General features: G+C 34.5%; 1 long non-coding RNA gene across 1 annotated transcript; it reads right to left on the reverse strand.

The window, feature by feature from the left end:
• Positions 1–18,512: 18,512 nt before the first annotated feature.
• LOC111926177 (uncharacterized) lies at positions 18,513–22,321 on the reverse strand. Its single transcript, XR_002862752.2, has 3 exons — positions 22,168–22,321; positions 21,108–21,226; positions 18,513–20,598 (listed from the first exon to the last, which is right to left on the reverse strand). It is a non-coding gene; the product is annotated as an uncharacterized LOC111926177 (long non-coding RNA).
• Positions 22,322–23,509: the final 1,188 nt, after the last annotated feature.

Below are 23,509 nucleotides of genomic sequence, written 5' to 3' on the forward strand. Positions count from 1 at the left end.
AACTTTTTAACCTACTTTTAAATAGTATTTTTATTCTAAGCAGAACTATGTGAGCAAAGAGCATCTCAGAGTTCATTATCAAAGGTATATATAGAATCATCCTGGCAAGGATTATGTTATTTTATACACTAGTTTACTGAAAAAATTTTCAAATTTCTGCAGGAAGCATTTAAAGGGAGAAAGATAATGATGACAACTATTTATTTGTAATCCAAATAAGTTTTTATTTTTTAATATGGATCACAAAGATACAAATCTCTTAACTGAGAGGAAGACAGTCACAGGAATATGAAGTCAATGAACTTATGAATTTGCTGTGCCCCTCTGTCAAAATAGTTATAGCAGTTATATTAGTATAGTATTCCGTTGGTCTATTTTCTATAAAACCTGACTCAAAGATTAATAAAAAATAAAACTTTAGCATAATCATTGAGTATTCTTTTATTAGAAATTTTCTGTGGTCTAAATAAACTATTTTCCAACCCAAAACAGAGTACAACAGCAGAGAACACATAAAATTCTTACTTCCAAATTATGTATTTTTAGTCTTGACAAGATGTAGTGCAATTTCCCTCTACTACAGGACAAGCTGACTCCATTCTTTTTCCTACTAAGTGTTTACTAAGGATTTGGTAGTTTAATAAATTTAAGTAACAATATTTACTGCAGTATTTAAAATCCCTGAGCTGATACATAAATCTAAGTTTCAGCTTCCAGAATCATCACTAAAATGTGAGGAAAAAAACCAAAACCAATTTCAAACCAACCAGACAAAAAAAAAAAAACCTAACAAGATGAGTATGGTTTGAGTAAATATAGTATAGTGTGCAGTATAAAAATATAGCATAAATGTATTTTATTTTAAAATAATCATTTATATATGAGTTCAATTTCTGACAAATACTTGTCCTTGTATTCCGAAGACAAAAGCAGCCACATGCTGTTATCTGCAATCATCCCACTTGAAAATCCTGGTAATTCCTGCTGAAACACACCTGTTGAATCCTGGGGTCCTTCTTTCCCCAACCATTCAGGCATTCAGAAGCAGTCCATGGCTTTCTGCCAGCACAGATGGAGCATCTTTTTTCATCCAATAGAAATTAAGGCTCAAGGAAAACTGCTGCATGCTAAAGTCTCACTCTGGTTGAGAACCACTGAGCCGTAGTGAACCTTGAGCTTAAGCAGGAGAGAGCTCCAGGCTACTCTGGTCTAGGCATAATTGATAACATAGGCAAAAAGTGCAGGTTTCAGGTGTTATTCTGCAAGGTATTTGCAGAAAGGGATGCTTCTAGACAAGCATCCTGAGAAACAGGCAACATAGGTATTTTGAGACCTTAATCCCTTCTGTTTACAGCAGTGTCAGGTGAGAAAGTGACAGTCCCATGAATGGCTGCCACCCATGTGAAGAAAGCATCAGGCGAGCCTAGAGATATGAAGGATTTCACTCAGAGCTTCCTGTGTGCATGCAAGATAAGCCCAACACTGAGCTATCGCCCCTGATCATATTTCCATGATCTAAGAAGTAAAATATCTGTCTCTCATGCAGCAACTGAGAGAAAAATGGGTGAAATTATTATAATACTAATCTTAATGACATCTCTTCCATTTATTTTTGTGGGAGCATAATTTCACTCACCATGTGGTAAAGTTAAAAGAAGAAACTATGTCTAGTGTTAATGAGACCTATTCTATATTTATTTTCATGTGCCAAGTTATAAAACCCCAAGGAGTGAAGTATTAATTATGAAAAAAAAATAAAGCTTAGAGAAGTAAACATTAATGTAATAAAGATAACTTTTTGTACACTGTGTTTTAAAAGAATTAAATGCTATTGCAAAGATATATAAATAGTAAGCAAAAATATTTTGAAATCAGGGTGCAAAGGTCATAAGCCTCTCTCCTTGATAGTCATCCTTAGAACACACAAGTGAAGCACTCAAACTTCTTGTAAAATTCTCAATATATACTCCTATCTCATGCATATCTTTGTGTATAGAAATAAATCAAAACAGAAAGTGAAGTTTTCTAATTTTTATTTTCATTTAAGAAACATATTTGAAGACTTTATGAAAACTAAATTCTTATATGCACAAGTATTTGCTATTATTCCTCTTGTAGCTATTTAAAGTGAGGAAGTGAAATGAGTTGTTCACATTTCTTTGTGTACATGAATCGGTACACAACTGAAACAAATATTCTGAAGTTTAGATAAAATATTCTTTCTAAAATTTAAGGAAACCATGTAAGTGGTTTATGTTCTTGAAAGCCCAAAAATGCAGCCAGTACTTTATTAATTTACAAAATTACAGAAGAAGCTCAAAAGGATGAACATCTTTTGTTCCAACAATCATCTAGCTGGGTTATATTAAAGCATAGAGGTATTATTGATGCTAGTTTTGCACAGAAGTCTGCTGGTTAGGGAATTGCACAAGAAATGTTGAAAATTTCCAAGAGGAGTCACTTGGCCCAATGGGCAGGGAAGAATCTGATTCAGCTGTGCCCTCCTGCAGCCAGCTGGAGGGCCATGATCCTTCTCTTCAGTTAATTCTTTAACAATTTAACAAGGAAAACAAATTTAAATGCAGTAACAGGCTTTCCAGGCGTTTGCTTCTGGCTGAGCGATTTCGTCACTGGGCAATGATTAGGCTTCAATAGCCTCACAACAATCTAATAAAGTTGAAACATCCTGTTGTCTTATATTGCTGGCATGAAACTGAATGGAATGGAGGAAAAGCAACTTGCTTAATATCACAGAAGTCATCTGTGGCAAAACAAAGTTCTTGAATCAAGCTCCCTTAGGGTTCCTGTCATATTAAACAGCACCATCCTTCAACTTCTTATGGTATCTGAAAACAGTGTGTTTGGTGCAGCTGGAGACTAGGCTGGTAACAGGATTCAAAAACTAATGATGGCCTTTCAAAAATAAAAATGTAACTGTTGTCCAGAGTGCCACTTTTTCCAGCTGATGAGAGGACCCTAGAATAGGTCAATATGTAAAATATGTGCTAATGTGGATTGAATTTGAAACTTGATGTATTTCAAAAACCAAGAGAATGTTTATCCAATTATCATTCACCATTCTGGAATATATTAAAAGAATACCAAACTTGATCCTACTAAGAATTACAAGAGGATGTTCTCTGGGTAGTGTTTATTAATATGCAGTTATTCTGTTGGGGGAATTAAATAGAAAGAAGAAAAGACAACACTGCTTATACTTTCAAAATATAGAAAACATTAAAACTAGCAACACAGTGAAAAATAGGAGAGAGAAAACATGTTGAAGTCAAGACTGAGTATAAGGTGTTTTTTAGCACCAAAACAAAGCCTTTATTTAAGCGAAAAGATGTTAAAGTTGACATTGTCCCTCTAAGCAAGAAGTGTCCTCCATCTAAAACACTTAATCTCACCCATCAAAACACAGTATTTCAAAATATCTGTGTGGAGGAATTATTTGTCATTTTTTTTCCAGAATGTCATCCTGATGAAAGAATTTTGTTGTTTTTCAAAAAATACTCAGACAGCATTACTCAAGTTGTTCAAGATGCAAGTGGTGTTTGAAGATTTAAAAACCGTGAAAACATCTATTTAAAAATAGTTAGCGTTATCTACCTATCTCAATACATTAATCTTCTTCTGACTCTCTGCTCTCAGAAGTGGGAGTAAAAGCAGGCAAATATACAGTCTTAAAGTAAAGTTCAGTTCCTAAAGTCCTTTATCACTAACTTTTTCAATCCTCCTCTGAAGCCCAAATTGAACCTATACAGAATTTCAGGTCTTCAGTATCTTTACTCATAATAATGTGTTAGTGAAAATAATAATGGAGATCAATAATTGCTTTCATATACCTGCTTTTTGATTTAAATAATTGTAGAGATTTTGTTTGTATGTTAACCACAGGATAAAACGGGAAAAAAAAAAAAAAAAATAGAGGGAAGAAAAAGTAACAAACTACGTGATTCACAATATCCACCCTAGTACAAATAGAATTGCAGCAAAAACAAATTACACTGCAGGGGCTTTGCAGTGTGGGCTACAGCTTTTCAGAATATTCTCTGGACCAAACCCTAAATAAAACACTCTATTATGAAAAATAAATTAAGCCAAATTTCTCTAAAATATCAGACGGATATCAGAGGGAATAACTAAGCCTCATATTTTGACACAGAAAGAAACAACAAAAAAACCAAACCCACCTCCACACCCCAAAAAAAGCCAAACAATCCAAACCAGACACAATTTAACCACCTAAGTTCTATTTTCTCTGCATTCAAATAAATCCAAAAATTGCTAGAGTACATTATATATTAGTCAATTTAATAATTGAATGGAAGCTCTGTATACCATTTATCCTCTCTTGGCGCTCAACCCAGCTTTAATCCAAATGATTATTCATGTATGTGAATGAAGATGCCAGATCTTTTACCAGCACCATTTTTTACCTGAATGAAAAAGTAAAACTGTCATGTGGTTGCATAATGAACTTAGGTTAGTAATTCCTTCAAGTACATTTTTTAACAGCTTTCACAGAGAGAGGGAATGCAAAAGGGACAGAGACTTTTGACACTGCTTCAGCAGGCTGTTTGAGTTTCTTTTTATCCCAGTGTAATGCATTGCTATTTTAATTTTAAATGTCACTATAATGGAGGTGAAGTGTTAAATGAGAAAATAAAATTAAATATTCCTTTACAAATGAGCAGTTAGAATTTTGTGCAAAAGATATTATGGACAAGGGTAATGTAAATCCTGAACATAATAAATTTTATTTGACTTGTGTTGGAGGTAAAATCTTCTTCCCCGAATATCTGCATTTCTATTTAACATTGTTTTATATTATTACATGCTGCTCAAAAGTGCAATTTTTTAAAAGTTTTTTAATTTTTTTTTTAATTTTTTTTTGTTGTTCCACTGATACACTTGGGGAAAAAAGGACATAGTCATGGGTTGTTTTTTTTCAAATATTCTCCAGGTCTGTAAAAGAAGAACTAAACTTGATACTATAGCAGCACTGGGAACAGTTGCCATGAAATGGGGTTCGTTATGTTAACTGATCAGTTTGACAGAAAAGGGTAGTTAGCATTTGGAGTCAACTGACAGGTTAGCAAGGAGAGAAGTAAAAGATAAAGCAAATAGGTAAAAGATGTAATTTCATGACACTGTTTTTTTTCAGGAAAGACAATTCATGAGTTCCCCATATAGTCCCTGCTTTTGCCCTTCAACAAATGTAGCTGAATGAAATTGTAGGGGTCAAAATGGTGTCATATTCCCAGCACAGGTAATTTCAGTGAGCCAGTTTACAGCTGCTACTCAAGCTGTTGTGCAGGTGAGCTATGATCAAAGGGAGAAAATGGCACAGCTACTCCAAAGTGGCTTTGAAAGAAAAGCCATTGTTTTTTGAAACTGTACACTGAGATGAAGAGAGAAAGAGAGGGAGATGCAACTAATTCTTGTGGAATAATGAGGGTTAGCAGAAGGCGAGGGAGAAAAATTTGCAATGGACCATGAAACACTTAGAGGTCCACTAACCATGGAGGTCTGACATGATTTCAATTTTTTCCCCCACAGAAGCTACCCCAGTACTTTCCTTCCTAGGTGGTGACACCTCTAAGGCCACAATTGCCAAATTGTGGGTCAAGGTTTTGGACACATGTCTGAAAAAGAAAAAAAAAAAAATTAATGTCTGTGTTTCCTCATGAGTGTTAAAAAAACCCAAACCAAACCAAAAACCAATGACATAAGATATTAGTTCTCCATCTCTGCTGTTATATGATATCCTAGTTTTGGAAAGAGAGAAGGGAAATTTGATAGAACAGCCTTTATAGACTCTACCATTCATTGAAATTGACTGTTTCATTCCAGTTCATGGAAACTATAATACTGACCTCTCTTAGAATTCACTTATTTTGTTTAAAGTTCTTAATTTCCCCAAGTTGCAACAAATAGACATTTTTTCATTTCACAAGGATTGATAATTAAGTTAAATTTTCTGTATGGTATGGTTATGGGTACAGTTGATGGGTCAGTGCATTAACATTTTGGCTTTGAGATAATTGATGCAACATGCTCTTGGAGATAAGCAGTGTAGTGCAACCACTTAATGCAACATTTTTCTAACATATTGCGCTCTGTTTGTATCTGCCCTGCATCTTTCTTTAATCACTTCATTGTATTTTAAAACATGAAGTGAAATTATTTTTTATTTAGAATTTATTTTTGATCAGAGAATAAGCACCTTATCTCCATATATTTCCTTAATTTCCTTTTATTAAAATGCAAAATTAAAAGGAAAGAAAATTAAAAAAAAAAAAAAGAAAAAGAAAAAGATAGGGTTTTTTTTCTCAATTAGTAGTACTGTAAACATAAGAAATGACATCTGCAAATTTATCAATTTTAAAATTTGTTTCAAGCTTTTTCAATTTATTCAAACTTTGTAGAGAAGTATTGCAATACAGTCTTCAGTACTAACCTTTTTGTCCTTTTTTTGACAGGCCTTTACATGGGTTGTTATGTTATATAACATAAAAAGGATAAAGGGATAGATCTAAACTGTAATTGAAAAATAGCAAAATTCATAATTGTCGCTTTCTTTGTATTTTGAGTTATTTTCTGTCCAGTATCCATATCTCTCAGCAGCTGGATTGATTCATTTGAGGGAGAAAATAAAAAGTTTGTTTAGGTGCAAGTTGTAGTTCACCTTGTTAATAAATGCTCATCTCAACCAATGCAAGAAATAAAAACATTAACTAAAGAATAAAGAATAAAGAATTAAGAATAAAAAACATTAACATGTGAAACCACATGTATAACTGCCTTTAACAAAAACATGCTTTTCATTAGGGAAAATTATTCTTCTGTTAACTTGATGATGTCTCTAGGTGTTGATATTATCTATAAATCAAGATATACAGGTTTTATCATTGTGCTTTCAAAGTGACAATTTGTGGCAGTATCAAGCTGGAAAAGGGACTGAAGCAATCATCACCAATGTAGCCTAAAAGTATGTAAAGAGCTGTTAAAACACTTGAACATAAGAGAGATTCTCATTCCATTGTCCCAAGACATTACAAAGCACTATTTAATATACATGTATCCTCAGGAGTTTAGCTCAGTTTTGTGAATAAATGAGGCTTCAGTCCTTATTCTAGGTGCTAAAAGATACACAGTTTTAACTTATTCTTATGAGAAATGTTTGATGTTGTCACATTTCCCTTACTGAAGAATTCTGAAAGAAATTAAATTAGTCATTCATCAGGCTGTTAGCTTGGACTTCTTGCCGCCATTAAATTATACAAATGGCTGCTGTGTTGCATTATTATACCTGTATTCTTGGATGAACTGACCTTTTTCAGCCAAAAACTAAACAGTCTGTATGCAATGGAAAGACCATATGCAATGAATAAATATTTATTCATGGAGAATGTAATGTTTAAAATTGAAGGAAAAGGTCTCTTAGAACTAAACATTATTCAATTATAAAAGGGCAAAATAAATATCCAAATTAGTCTCAGACTTTCCATGTCAAACTGTAACATTTCAACTTGAAACAGAGCAGTAAGTCAAAGAAAATTTAAATTTTTTTTTTGTTTCTTGTTTGTTCTTTCATGACTGGATTTTCTTTATGTTTTCCTCAGTTTACATCAGAGTCAGTGGGTTTGTGTTATTAATGTTGGAGCAATTGTTTGCTTCTCATATCAACAGCATTCTGTTAAACAATATCCCAGGCAGAGGACTGGTGCCTGGAAATGAAGATCCTTATCTGTCTCACTCTCATACAGTTAGTCTGAAAATAAGGGTACAAGCTGGAGACCAGTTGTACTACCATGTGTTAAGTCATGTACGGTGAGGCTGTAATTGCCAGTGAAGAAATTTTAAGTCAGCCTCAATTATAAAAGAACTATATGAAACTGAAATACATCACACAGCAGACTGAGCATGAACAATAAGATTTCAAAACACAGCAGTTTAATCTTATCTGTACCCTGGTATCTCCATAGCTTCTGTCTTGCTGGGAAAGTAGTGTTTGTCAATATTAGCTATTTGAGCATGACTCTGGTTGGATGATTTTTTAACTAAACCAAAACAATAGGGTAACATTTTTGACATCAGGACTATCTGTCTTTTCAGGTTTTCTTGTGTTGGGTTTGCCTAGATTTGAAGTCCACAAGGTACTCTACTTCATCTGACCTAAAGTGGCATAGAGGAGTAAAGGCTAAAGGAATATTTCAAATTCTAATAAAATAATAATGGAGAAAATAGCTAAGTAAGATATCTGGAAGATTTAAACAAAGATTTTCTTCCTGATCATGTAGGATTTCTTCATTTTACTTTACCAGCTGAACAGTCATTTTCTTAGGCTAGACCATACATTCCTTCACCACTAAGGTCAGCTGTTGGTAGTTTATGGCATTGTTCCCAGACACTGGAGGAGTCTAGCTTATTTAAACATGGCACTTTAGCTTGAAAGATATATGAAATATTTTGTATCTTTCCCTCTGAACAAAATCATATGGCAAGCATTTTTTTAATAAACTAATTCACAAAGAGCATTCTCTTCTATTTATTTCATCTGGAATCCTACCGGTTTCCTTCATAGTCCACAAAGAGTTCAAAATCTGGGTTCAAACTCTGATTTGTGTTTCTTTATTACTGTTTTAGCAAAGTTATATGCCTACCAGCTCTGTAATTGAGAAAATCAGCCTTGTATTCCCATGGTAGTTTCTAAAACAAGACTTCCTCCAAAACAGGCAAATTGCAGCCACAAAAGGAAAGAGGAGGAAAGGAAGACAGATAAATCCTTTTTATTTCCTGTTATAGCACATAGATTTAAAACCCTCAGCATTATTTTATGGACATAATGGAGCTGTCCTTACAGTGCTACTCCTCCTCCCTCCTTTCATTCCACACAAGGCATGATAGCACACGTATGTTGTGCAAACTTGAAATTCCTGGCTAGCTGGGGATATTTTCTCTAGGATTGTGTTTTAGTTTTGTTTGCTTATTTTGTTGTTTGTTTTTTTCAGGGTGTGTTATGCACAGCTGTTTCTAAAGTACAAATTTTCCATCAGCAGTCATTCTCTTTCCTACTTTCCTTATCTAAAAATATCAAAAATCTGATCAGGGAAAAAAAAAAAAAAAAAATTTACTTCTTCATGAGCCAAAGCTACACTTTGCTGTATTTCCCTGTAGAAGAAAATATTTCCACACATAAAGTTACAAACTTGGTAATTTGTTGCAAAATATTTTATACATACATAACACTTGCTGTTATGTATTTCATACATTCTTTTCATGTTTGGAGACCCTCTAGCTTTCAGCAGCTTTTTGATGTAGGTGTAATACATTTGGATGCCAGGCACACACTAGCTGGAAGTCCAGCTTGGTTCACTGCAGTTGCAGGCCTTCAGACTCAGTTTCATCACAAAGCAGAAATCCTGCCAGCCGTGATTTCTAATTTCACTGGTCAATTAGACACCTAGTGCTTTTGATAAGTAAAATTTGTGATGCATTTGAAAAGACCCAGAAGAAAGAGATTACAGATTGGGAAACACAGAAAGTTGTTGTGGTGTTTTTATGACTTAATTTTCTTTTTCAAAGGGAAACACTGTTTACTTTCCTGAGTGACAAGTCACAGCTGTTGGCTTGCTGGTCTTGAAGTAATAAGTGTCAATTTTCCAGATTTAACTGGAGGCGTGTAAAACTATTGAATATTAATTGTTATTTATTCAGCTTAAATACAAATGCCATGCAAATATTTCAGCAACATGTTGTACCTTCTCTAAGCATATATTTGCCTTGGCACACTCTGCAATCTTTTGGGATTATGTAAATTTGCTTTTGGATTTTTTTTTCTTTTTGCCGGTCAGCTGGACATTATGCAAATTTCAATGAGGAGAACAAACTAGAAAACAAGGAATTTCCTTCTCTGTTAGTGAAGTAATATCCAGACTTTGCATAAACAAAACACACAGAGCTGAAAAAATGCTGGAAAAAGTGGCGGCATGCAATGTTTTAAATTTATTATAGAGACACAGGCTTGGGATCAAGGAGAAATTAAATACACGTAATGATGCACACATATGAGCCTTCCCTTTAAAATCAGTAGAAGTTCCAGTGAGCTAATTTAGGAATAAGAATAACTTTAATGCACACTGTGCTGATTGCCATTTTAATTTAATCCCTTTGGGAAACTTCCAACTTTTTCAAATTCAGTTTAAGACATTTGTGTGCCTATATTCAATTAATTACAACTCCATTTTGAAGCTTTCCTTTCACATCTGAAATTCATTTCCAGTGACTATGTTTTTATTTAAGTTTCTGTTTCAAGGGTTGGATGGTATTGCTGTTGTTTTGGAGAATTTCTTTAGATTTTGTTGCATTTACTGAGATTTAGAAGGTTAGTTACTTAGCTTTTTGGGTGTTTTCCTGAACAGGTCAGGTGTTGAGTGATTGTTTATTTAATTAACAATTCTATTTGGTGTCCAGGCAGCATTGCAGATGTTGGCACAACACTAATCAATATAGAAGATGTTATTTGGCAATCTTAGCTAAGGCTGACCAGTACTTACACATGCAATCTAATTTCAGACTGACCATAAAATAGCAGTCAACATAAATAGAATCCTAGATACTGATTTATGTGGAACAGTATTTGTTTCTGTGTACTATTAATTTCTTTTAATTGCTTTATTTTGATTGGTGGACATGAAACCATGAAATCAGTTACAGCTTTTCTTTACTGTTTTAATTGCTTTTATAGTGTATCAGGAGATTTTGCACACTTACATAAACACATTAGATACATCCAAAATAGATGAGAATGAACATTTGAAAATCACTAAAAAAATCATGGAATCACTGCAGTGAAAAACAAAGATGAAGGAGAAGGAAACAGTCTTTTTTTACAATTTATCTCCCCTCTTTTCAAAATTATGTCATAATTAATGACTTGGAAAATCCATTGTTTAAGATGATGGTCAAAAGAGGCTATTTAAAGTTAGCTTATGAATAGCAGTGCTCTTTCAGCTTTAAAATGTTGGGAATAGGATTTTTTTTTGTGGAGAGCTTTGGCGGCATTACTGGGCAGCTGTTAATCTGCAATAACTTCACTACTAAAGAGAAGTGAATGTCTTACATAACAGAAAATACTGAGTTCTTGAAATGAAGCATTATTATTGTTTTTAAGTCAGAAAAATCAAAAGAATTGCATAACTGAAATAGCTGGGGTCAGGGGTCCTATTAAAGACACTACTATTTGAAACTTTTGATTCAATGCTCATTAAATTACATGTATTGCAGAACTGAAAAAAGGAGTGCACAAAACAGTCCTCATTACCAAACAGGATTAGCCCCCTCCCCTTTTATTCATTCTGAATGCAGTACTTAACATCACAAAGTATACAGCTAGTAATTCTAAAGACCCTTCTTTTTACTTATGCCCAGTGTTTTTATTGCTTTTATAGAGACTAAAAGAAGTGGATTCAAGCAAGCAGGCCTAGAGCTTAGTCCTTCAGAGGGCATGCTGCAATCACAAGTTCCGAACATATTAGGCACTGTGTCTCCCATACTTAAGCTTTAAATCAGTCTTTAAGTCTGATTATCCCTAAAATATTCTACATAAACGATATAGTCCTGGGGACAGGAACTTCTCTACAGGCAAGAGATACATGCAGCAGTGGCAGGAAGAAACAGTTCCATCTCCTGTCCTTAAGTACGAAGATGATCTCTCTAAAGATTAACATTGGAGCCCCAAAATTCAGCACCCCTTTTCCTTGTCAGCCTCTGACTGCAGTGTAGAATTAAACTCACCCAGGCTGTTTGGCTGAGACAATTCTGATTCACATTATCCTGGCTGAAGGCAGCACAGTTTCACAAGGCTGGTGCAATTATTATCAGATATTTTCAGTGGTCTAACCAACTACTAGAAAAATGTGTGCAGTTGACAAATTTCTTCGTAACAAGGATTACACAGGGAAAAGAAAGGCTTTATTTGTTTCACATGGTGTTCCACACTTGCATGTACATTTTTGGCCAATTTAGGTTAGCAGCAGCATTGAGAATAGAAAACGTTTAGTAAAATTTACCATTACAATCTTAAAAGCAAAATTTATAGAATTAAAATTGCAACCTTCAGCATGTGCGAATAAGTTTATTTTCTTATATGATCCTATTTTGACTGGAAGTTTCTTTCTCTAGAACTTTCACACTCTTTATATCTGTTGCATTAAAAAAAATGTGTTTTTTTGTCTAAACAAATCTTTTTATGATTCACAATGTGTAAATACAGAGCTGAAGAGAATATGAAAACTTTTCCCCCTTTGCACTGTCTCAACATCATGATAAAGAGTTGAGTATGCCTTACTTATTTCCAGGCATTGTGGTCTCCCAAGTGTCTGTTAGAAGTCTGGGATTAATGATGGCCTCAAAGACGATGTAAAACAGCAGCCACACTGATCTAATCCCTGTGTTGGCAGCACAGACAGCAGCAGAAGCAGCTCTGTTCAGGCCTGTGGCTTACATGCCATTAATGTTATGCATAAGTTGAAGGATCCTTGTCTTACATGATTCATGTTTTGCTTAGTCATAGTACTTAAAAACTGTTATATTAATGAAAAAACAAAAACAAAAAAACAACAAAATAAATCCAAAAATCCATAAGTATTGGAGTATAAATATCCATCAGTGTAGCTTTTTTCCTTCTGTTCTTTTGTTCTCAGAATTACTGTCTGTTATTATCTTTTGTGGTCTGGATGAGTTTGACTTCATTAATTGCTGATTCTTCTGATGGTCTGAGAATAAAATCCTCTATCCTTTGCAACATTCATTTTAAGATTGTTTTTCCATTCGGGAATGTTTGCAGTAGTCAAACAAGCCCCGGAGTTCAACAGTTATGAATGAAACTTGGCAGACTGTGATGTGCAGGAGGTCACACCAGATTAAGATTTTGTAACCTTTAATTATACAGGTGTCATCCATTAAGTAGGATTAAGGATTGTAATTGTGCTCTGCTGCAGAAAACTGTTGGAAACAATGCGAAAGGATTATTCTTTTATTTTCTTTGGGCACAATCAAACCTACGTCTGGGTAGATCCTTTCAGCATCTTTAATGTTTGGTGAAGATATGAAAACTCTTCATTACAGTGATTATACAAGGTTGGGGAACTATCTCAGAACCAGACTCCACTTGTTCACACAGACTCTTCACTTTTGCACTTTCTTGTACACTCAGTGTTTACACAACTATAATACACAAACTTGATCACTGAAATACTTTGTAAGTTAGATATGTAAAAGCTGTTTTGTTTTGTTTTTTTAAGCCCAGAAATTAACTTAAGTTTCCATCATGGGTCCAATGGCCATTGCCATCACGGGCCATTTGGCACTGTGCTTCATGCTGGGAAGACTCAGAGATCCCTCACCTAGACTTCAGAGTTTCCATTTAACTTAACTAAAGAGAAGACCTTATATTAGGAGCCTGACACACCTAGAACTTCTATTATGTATGTTGCACCAATTATTTGAAAACTTCTTTTCATCTCAGAAAAATAGAAAATAGAATAGTTCAGGGTAATTATAAATAATTTCAACAGAGGAAAGAGCTCAAGTTACTCTTACAAAAGTCTTCTTTCAAAAGAAACAATATAAAAGGCCATGAATCAGGCCTTACAGGAGTTTGGTAAATTCAGATTTTCTGAGAAGGCAAATATAATGCACCATCTACTCTTTTAATGAAAGGGATAGAGGGGATTTACACCTTGAAATGCCATTTGAAAAAAAAAAAAAAAGAATGACAGAAGGTTAAGATCTCTGAGTTAACATATTTTCATTGTTTCTCTTCAAAATATGAAGAGAATTTAAAATGTTTACAGTATATAAATATTTTTAGAAATTCAGGACTCTTATGTATCTTCACAGTCACATTAGATGCAATTTCACTCCTGCCAGAAAAATATGTAGATGGTTTAGAAGAATCTGTGCCATACTGCCATTGATGAGATTTCAGTTATTTTACTTTTATATCTTTTCCCTTAACATCATTACCTTTGTTAAAAGAAATAAATAAGTTCCTCCTGAAGAGCAGTGGTTCACAGAAGTCTTGTGAGATAGAGATTGGGTGCCAAATTTTAAAATTAATAACATTAGTTTCTTTAGCAACCAATGTAAGTTGTTAAAGTGGCAATTTTATGAATCTGAATTGCATAACATTGACACAGGGACTGCATGTAATGAGTAGCCTTTCCTTTTTCATAAGGACCAGTAGATCTACTGATCTACTAAATTGATGATCTACTCAAATTTCTCTGCATAAAGGAGGAATTTGGATGTGAGATAAACCTCATTAAGCAGATCTGTGGTTTTAATTTAGTAGATGAGAGCACCGTTAGTCTCTTTGGTTTGGGTGCAGATTCTGCATTTTCAGCCCTTGCTTGTTCATTTGATGATATTATAAATGAGTAGGAAAAGTAACAAAAACCTCCAATGGCTGTAATATGAGGACCATGTGTACATTTTCTCTTTGAGTAGGAAAAAACAAAAAGCTTTTCTTTGATTTCCAGTAATTAACCTTGCCAGACAGACCATGAAGAGTAAACAGGCAGTCTGCACTCAAGCATGCAGTTGCCCTTCTATAGGGTCATGTATTGAATTTATGAAAAGAACAATTACTTACTCCTCAGGAAATCTTGTTCAAGATATTATAATCAGGAGGAAGATAGACAAGAAATTAATGTAATCAATGCATGTGGGTTTTGATTAAAGTGTCAAGAGTATGTGGTTGAAAAAAACTTGGTTTTTTTTTCATATTCTCAGGTAAGGCTAAGATGGATCTATTTGAAGTATCTTTCAGTTTTATTCCCATCCAGAGAATACAATATCTCAAAAGAAAGAAGGAAGTCTGAGGGGACATTGTCATCTCAAATTTTATTTTAAAGGGTACCTCAGGGCTTACTTGAAAGGTCCTTGTTCAGAAGTCACCAACAACAACCTACATTGTGCATAAGAGGTGGGGGTAGGGCCCGTGAATTTCAGAGAAGCTATGTTCCACATATTAGAAACAGGATACTTCATGGCTATGTCAATGTCAATATATCCTAGGAACTAAAACTAGTAGATCTGTAACAAGGAATTGTTGATGTTAAAAATCTCACTTGACAGAAGGTAAAAAGTTCAAGTCTCATACTTTTCTTCCTTTTTTTCCTTTCTTTTTTCCCTAATTCACATAAGTAAGTCTGATGCCCATTTTCAACTAGTGTTCACTAAACACACTCTCATAAAAAATCACATTCATCCATTTGAAATTCTGTTTTGTTTTTTTTTTTTTGAAACACCTCCACATTATGCTCTGATTTCATAACATGTCATATGGAAGTGTACCATAACACCTGCAGGGACCTAACCTCTTATAGGGCCACAATCCAAAACCATGCTGCAGGTTAATAACTGAACTAAAGATTTACATGCTGGCTGGGGCTCATCTGGACTTCATTCCATCTGTAGCCTGGTGGCTAACGCTATACAGTATCTAGGTAAAACTATTCTGGCAGTAATTATGGTAGGAATCATAGGAATTTTGGCAGGATGAGACCTTTGAACTCTGTGTTGTGAGTCAAGTTTTAACCTCTAGACCACGGTGGTAGCAGCAGCCATGGTGCAAAACACTTATACATGTGTTCAATTAGAACACATAACTTCAGGCATACGGTTCTGATAAAGGAGACATGTAGTCCATCAAATTAACCTCTAAAGCAAAAAAAGGAAGAACCAAGTTCAGCTTAAATTCCTTTCCACTGCCTTAAGTACCAAGAGGATACAGGGGGAGAGCAGTTCCCACTCAAGCTCCTGTACTTTTTATGGCGCTTAAAGATATAAATGTGATAGTTATAATGTACTTTGTAGCTGTAATTTAATTCCCATGTAATTATTACAGACTTACTTTATTATCAAAATAGAAAATCAGAAATTCTTCATATGTCTTTTATTTAATCTGGAAACAGCCATGACAAAAAAAAAAGAAAGAAAAATCAGTCAAATTTTGGTATCCGAGGAAGTGACTAGTGGGACACAAGAAACTTTCCGCTTAGTTTTATTGAGAGCAGTTGTCTGAAGTAAACTGTGACAAAGTCAGTGGAAAACACTCACTCAAGCATGCAGATACCTTACACTCCTCCTGGATGCTAGGCTGGCCAGGACAAAGCATTGCACTCTTCATTCACCTGGTGTTTTGCAGCTTTGATTCAGCGTGTACAGCAAAATAAGTCCCTCAGCAGAGCTAGGTCCCTGTCCTTTCACAGCTGACATGCTGCCTGCATGTGTCCCTGGGGCTGCCAGCTGAATCTCCAGCAGGCAGCTACAGCTGCAGCCAAGCTACATCTCAGCCAAGCCCAGACCGAATATTTTGGTGCATTCAACCCCCTTTGCTCTTCAGCCAGCTCAATCCAATCTCAATCTAATCTGAGTGAGAGCCCATTCACCCCTCCTGCTCACACAGTGAGACCCACTGAGGTAAATTCTGATGTGAGCTACAACAGGGATTTTCTGAGGAGGATACAGCAGAAGCTGGCAGCTCTTGTTCTAGCATCACCATACTTCCTAGCCCACACACATGCAGGAAGAGCCATCCTTGCCTCAGAGGGGGTATTTCATCTCTTCATGTGGTGTATGTACTCACATAAGTTCTAGAATATAACCACAAAATTCGCTAAAGACTTCTAGATCAGCCATATTTTATCCTGTAGAAACTCCACCCTCTCTGTCTGCTGCATGTAAATTTTTTTTATACTGAGGAATTTCTCAAAAAAACCCAGGAAAATGGAAGAAGGAGAGAACAAATGTCCACACATTTAGAACTAAAGAAATCAATATACAAGGGTAAATGAGGAAGAAAAGAAAAAAAATAAATTACTTATACACCACAGTCCTTACGTTTGTGAGAATAAATGTCCTAGCAGTATTACTCAAATTGTGCGGAAAGATTAATGTGGCTCAAATAATAATGAAAAAATAATATTATAAACTACTAGGAAGATAAGGAAACAACAAAGAAAAATTATAGTATGCATAAAATATGCATTATCTTTTTCTGAGCCACTGACAACTGAAAAATGACCTTGATTGCTTATGGATTAGAAACCTAAGAAAAAGTACAGGATGTACCCCACAAGCTATAAAATCATGCAATAGAAAAATAAGACCAGACTCTTCAATTCTTCATAATGTGCAATAAAATTTAAATTTGGTGAACTTCCATTCTTGTGGTATGAACCAAGATTTGAAAGCATTCAGCTACAAAACAATGTTTTAATTTAAAACAGCACATTCAGAACCAGAAAAATCTTTATCTTGAGGAGCATCTTGAGAAATGAAGCACTGATAAAAAGAATCAGATAAATGTCATAAGATATTCATAAATAAAATGATGCTGAGAAAGTGACTGTGTTTGAACACATCTTAGTTGCCACGATGAACATTTTGAGGAACTGATTAGGTAGGCTAATATTGCATTTGTGATAACATTAAGTGCACATTGAGTGTACACATATAAAAATACGTATACATGTAATGTATAAAGGAGCACACATACACATGCATGCGATATACACACTTATACATGCACAATTGCATATAGAAAATTAAGAACAAGAAATTGATCATTTTGAGTCACCGTTAGAAATAACTTCAGAAAATTGAAGGGAGGTGAGAATGTAAGGGGCAAGCACAGAAAAAGTACTAAGCAGTAACAAAGATATTGGTAAAAATGTCAGGATGTATATTTAACTGGAAATATATACTAAAATGATATATTCAAATATATAAAATATGAATTATGAGTAACTGCCTGAGGAGATAAAGCCAAGTGAATGTCATGTCATGTGATAAGGATTTTCCCACTTCATTACTATTAAGAGGCCAATAAGGGGCATTTACCAATGTTATAATTGTAATGCTGTCAGATCTAGATAATGTGCTTGAGACAATTTTAAAAGAGCTTTGGAAGATAAAGGTCAATTTCCACTAAATGTCTGGAACTGATGAAATTGCCTGAGAGAAAACCAGTATGGTGCCAATATCTAAAAACCATGAATAGGGTAGGTTACGTCTTTAAAAACTCATGATTAAATCAGTTAGGCCATTACAGTTCTGACACTGACTCCAAAAATATGGCAAAAAGGATAGAAAACTTGTTTATCTCTCTATTCAATATTTATTTTTACTGAGGCTTAAATTTGTTTGGTATAAACAATTAAATGATGTATTATTTCAAATATTTAAAAGTTAATGGAAATTATTTATATTAGTGATCTGATTGTAGATGAATAAGTTCTTCACAATACGTATTATTATGCAGGATACATTATGCATCAGGCTTTATATAGGTATGACTTGTTAATTTACTCTTCCAGTAAATGATGTCACACAATCTGCACTTCTTAGTCTGCCTCCAAAATTTAACAATCTTATCAATTATACAGACTGAAAACAGTCACTGATGAAATTAGCAGCTGACTGCTGTTAAAGTCATATTAACAGATAGTTTAATCATATTAAACGTCTGCTTTTCACGGCAAAATATACACTATTAAAAATAATATATTTTATTGTTTTACTAAAATAAAATGCTCTCTGCATCCCAGAGGGAAGAATGCAAATAATGATGGATGGGAAAGGGTATCTCAGGGAGTAATCCTAACAAAGGTATAAAATATTGAATAATTAATGCCATCTATTTTCTAAAAAACATAATTTCAGATTGACAAATGAAAACACTAGCAAAAGTATTACAGTCCCAATCTTTTTTCTTTTCTTTTCTTTTTTTTTTTTTTTCCCGTTGTGTAAGAGAGCTTTAGATTTGCTCTTCTGTTGAGTAACCAAGATAGCCAATGAAACTAGAAATCTAAGAAAGGACCATTGTTATCTTGGCTACACAGACAAGTCAGTGAAAGTTTCTTTGCCACACATTTGATGCAGTAATGTTCCAGACAGTGAAACAAACAAACCCAGAAAATTGTAAAGAGAGTAGGCTCACACTCAGAATTAACTGGGAGCAGATGTTGATAAGGGAGTTAATCCAGGTGACAAAAAACTAAAGAGCTTGAATCATTATTGACTGCTGGGTCTGCCATGGGCACTTTGCCCAGACAATAAGCCAGAGACAGATAAGATGGAGCTCTTAAGTGTATGGTCTGACTCAAACATCTTTGGACTGGATTTAGATTTAGAAATACTGCTGAAGAAAATTTAAATGTTTCTTAAGAATGATTATTTGGTAAATAGGCTATGTATTATTTTAGTTTGTTGTACTGGAAAAAAAACAAAAAAAAACCCTCAAAAAAACCAAAAAAACAGAAGAAGAAGTTTTTAATCTGTGGATTTTCTGCTGAGAAAAAAGATATATTGGAAAAAAAGTGTGAAAGTTATTTGAACCATAGGCTGTGATATGTTTCAAAATTTTGTTTCACAGATTAGTAGCTAGATACTCAGAATGCCTTCCCTTTGCTTCACTGATACAAAGAACAGGTCCTTGTAACTTTCAGCTACTCTTACATAGCTGCTGTGCTTGTCATTTGGGATAAAATTTAGGTTGCCCCATATCATAGCTACATTTAATATATCTTCAGGAAAGTTAGCAGGACTATCAGAAGAGAGCAGTACATTTAACCTGTGTTGTCTTCCAGTAGCTTCACTTACTGAAATGTAGACTGTTCATTACTTCATATTACACGTCTTTTTGTACTCCTAGTTCACATCACAAGTCAGAAGCTTCCATACACCATTGAAGTGCTAATATTTCCATTAAAGTACCATTCATTTCCTGATTTACTGCTCAGTACTAGGGCTGTCAGCCAGCAGCTAAACTATGGTTTAATAGTGTGGAAATAGAATAAAATCAATATCTAGAGAAGCCTCTGACTTTGTGAAGTCAACCTTAATCATGGATCAGTTATCTCAGATTTTATGACATAACTCAAATTGATTGTGCTAAGGCAGAGAGTGGTACCTGAGAATTTATGACAAGGTCATATCCCAACAGTGTCAGGGACTTTCCAGCCCTGCCTGGGGCTCTCGCAGAACACCGACCTTTAAAGCTTCTCGCTGTTTAAACTATTTATTGCCTGCGGTGTGAGAGGAAGCAGAGAAGGGAGAACATGGAAGAGTGGGACAAAGGTCACAGCTCTGGAGACCTCTAGTATTTGCTTTTTTTTATTTTTCCAATTTATAGGAAAAAGCAATGAAGTGAATGAGGTGGAAGTATTTAGAGTATGTTGCAACATAGGAAAGATGTCGCTGATGTTGCATACAAATATTATATTGATAAAAATATATTTCTACTCTAACATATCTAAGAACAAAGCAAAAACATTACCTTATACAAGTAGCCATGCTCTCAGGAGCCATACCATTTCCAGTGCAAATGTCAAACAAACCATAGTACTTGAAATTTCATTGAAAAATATAATTTAAAAAATATTCTACTAAGTCTGTTTCTTCAGCTCCTCATTTGTTTGGTAGAATGACAGCACAGTCCATGCCAGCTCTCTGAAGCATTTCTGGATGTGATTACACTGCTGTTTCTTTCCTTAAAGAATGTTCTTCCAGTGATAGATCCTGGAGAGACATAAAAATTATTAGCAATATTTTTATAAGAGGAAAGCAAAAATAATTCTTGGACTGTATTAATGTGTGAAGATTATTCTAATGTAGGAAAGACACAGCCCTTATTACAAATCTCTAGTGTGATCACATTTGAAGTATTACATCTTATTACCTCATAATCAGAAAATTGTAATGTTGAATCTTAATTCCAAAATACTTTGGAAAGACCTGTAATTACAGAAATGTAAAATAGGTGAAAAATAAAGGAAAAATTAAGTTAGGTATGTATCATTCAGCTAAGGAACAATGAATAATGAAAATGCAAGAATACATAGCAATTCAGAAATACGGTGAGATATTTAAACTTACAAGCATGGGTTATTTTGAGTACATGAGGCATAGTCAGGTGGAACACAGCTGAATAAGCATGAACTGATAAGGCACCTTGGCACCAATTCCTGCTGCACTGATAATTCATTTCCCATAGGAATTATCTTTAATAGACTTGTGGTACTACTTACAATTAAGAAATAATTGATCTTTGACAAAGTTCTCCTTCTCTGTTCCATCCAGTCATTGAAGAGATCTATGGGCTCAAGCAGCTCTGCTCATTTACCAGAAGAGAATTCAGACTTACTACCTGCATCACAAAGATAAGAAAGAAAGGAAGAGAAGCATGATGCAGAGCATGGAAGAGATTTGTGTGGTACAAAGTTCAGTTTAATGTTCAGAGTCAGACAGAAGGAGATAAACAGTATGGATGCTCTAAAACAACACTGTTCTACTTCACTGCTTTACATTATTTTAGAAGAGATTTTTGTTTCAATATAAATAAATAAATATCCCTTCCATAATTTCAGTTAGTATTTTTGGTACTATATCATGAATCCACTTTCCTCATAATGAAAACTTAAAGCACAATTTTATCAGTCTGCTTGTCTAATTCAAAAGGTGCATCAAGATTTGCTCTAGTTTACAGTTATGTTCCAAGTAGCTTCCAGACAACCATCATTAGTGTGAATAAGGGTTTCTGTTCTTAAAACTGAAGCAGACACAATAATAAATTTCACACAATTAAATTTTTTGGTTTGCTATAAACAGGTTATGTCCAAAACCTTGCATGGTGTTTAAAGCCTTCAATCTGAAAATCTTAATTTAAAATAGTAAAAATATGAGTCTAGTAGTAATTTTTTTTCTGTTTTGTGTGACTCTGAAACATTTTTTTCTACGCTGGTGATTGAGCATTAGCCATCCAGGCTTCATACAGAGCACAATTCCTTTCACAGAGAGATGCTGATTGCAGTTTTTATTGCAAAATCCAGACATGAAAATTTATTCGTTTATAGTTATTTGTACCTAAAAAAACCCCACAAAACAAAGCAAAACAAAACAAAACCCAAAAAACTTACAGAAAGCAAATACACATATAACTGATAAATCATTCCAGTTCTACAAAAGGAACAATCAAAGAAAATGAGACACTATATCTGACTATTTTGTGTTACTTTTGCATGAAATCAATCAGTCACAAGTATGCTAAAAATAAACCATGAGTTGTCACAGAGTCATTCACATCCTTACCACTGTTACATGGCCATATTTTCAAAGAGATGTAGTCGGCATTTTCATTTTCATGTAGACATGCTTGGGAAGAAAGGCTTCTAGGAAAACCAGAAGTAAAAAAGGATATTTCTCTTTTCAAGTCTTCTTGGAGTAAAAGCCACAGACATTTCATCTGAAAAGACAAAAGATCTCAATAACGTGCCTCTGCAATCTCCCTCCCTCTCCTCCCACAGGAGTCCTTCCCTCAGTTTTGGCTCTCCTTCTTTGAGTTCTATAACATTTTGTCATTTGGCTTCACATTTTACTGGTATCAGTCACTGCCCTATAAACCCATACCAATACTTCCAAGCTGAGAATTCCTTTCACTTCAGAGAACATACCTGGGGTGACCATCAAAAGGTAAGTAGATTTAAAAAGGGTACAATACTAAAAATTGACATAAATTTAAAAAGAAAAAAAAAATGTCTATGCCTTCTGAGAGCTTAATAGTGTCCAATAGGATGGACATCCAATAGGATGGCTCATAACTCGGCAGTGCCAGGCGACAAGATGGAAAGCATGTGGAGAGCAAGTAGGTGGCAACATGAAATTTCTGAGAAACACAAGCCTCTATATTTATGAGTTGGTTTTTTTTTTTCCTTCTTCCTATTTCAAACCCCTGAGAGCTCTAATGGCAATTCTTATGCAGAAAATCCTCTCACTCTGGCAAAACACACAGTGCAGTCCAACACAGCAACACCCTCTTTAACCCTGGCACAGTAGACATACTCACTTACTCTGCTGATATAAACAATATATGAATTGCCTCTCTGAAACTAGCATCAGCACATTTTTTAATTGCTTGTTTTTCAGCTTCACTCTTTTACTTACAAATGTTTTAGAACAGCAGTAGAGTATGCAGATACCAATTTTTAGCATTACCTTTTCTAGAATATGCACTATTATTCCCCTCTCAATCTCTTCCAGTAACTAGAAGTACCAACATCAAAAAACTCACTAATACCACACCTGTAAAATAGTGGATTTAAATAATGAGAAATCCATGTTAAAAACATGTGTGTGTGACTTTTTTAGTAAACATAAAATATTTTTTATGGTCTCCACTACTTCTGAAGAAAAATTCTGTTTTCCAACACCAACTACCTCTGATACAGACCTCTTGTAAATTGCACTAAACCATGTGAACTGTTTTATGGTAGAGGAACAGGAAATTAACTAAGATTTATTTTCTCTTTTGATCTAAGTTAAGAGCTGAATTAAGCCACTGCACCTCACATATTAGAGGTCAGACAGAGAAAATTTTAGGCATCATCACTCAAAATATTGAGGTCAGGCTTAGAGAGACCCTTCAGAATTTGCA

The sequence above is a fragment of the Cyanistes caeruleus genome, chromosome 3 (assembly GCF_971803275.1).
Source record: "Cyanistes caeruleus chromosome 3, bCyaCae1.hap1.1, whole genome shotgun sequence".
NCBI classification, from domain to species: Eukaryota; Metazoa; Chordata; class Aves; order Passeriformes; family Paridae; genus Cyanistes; species Cyanistes caeruleus.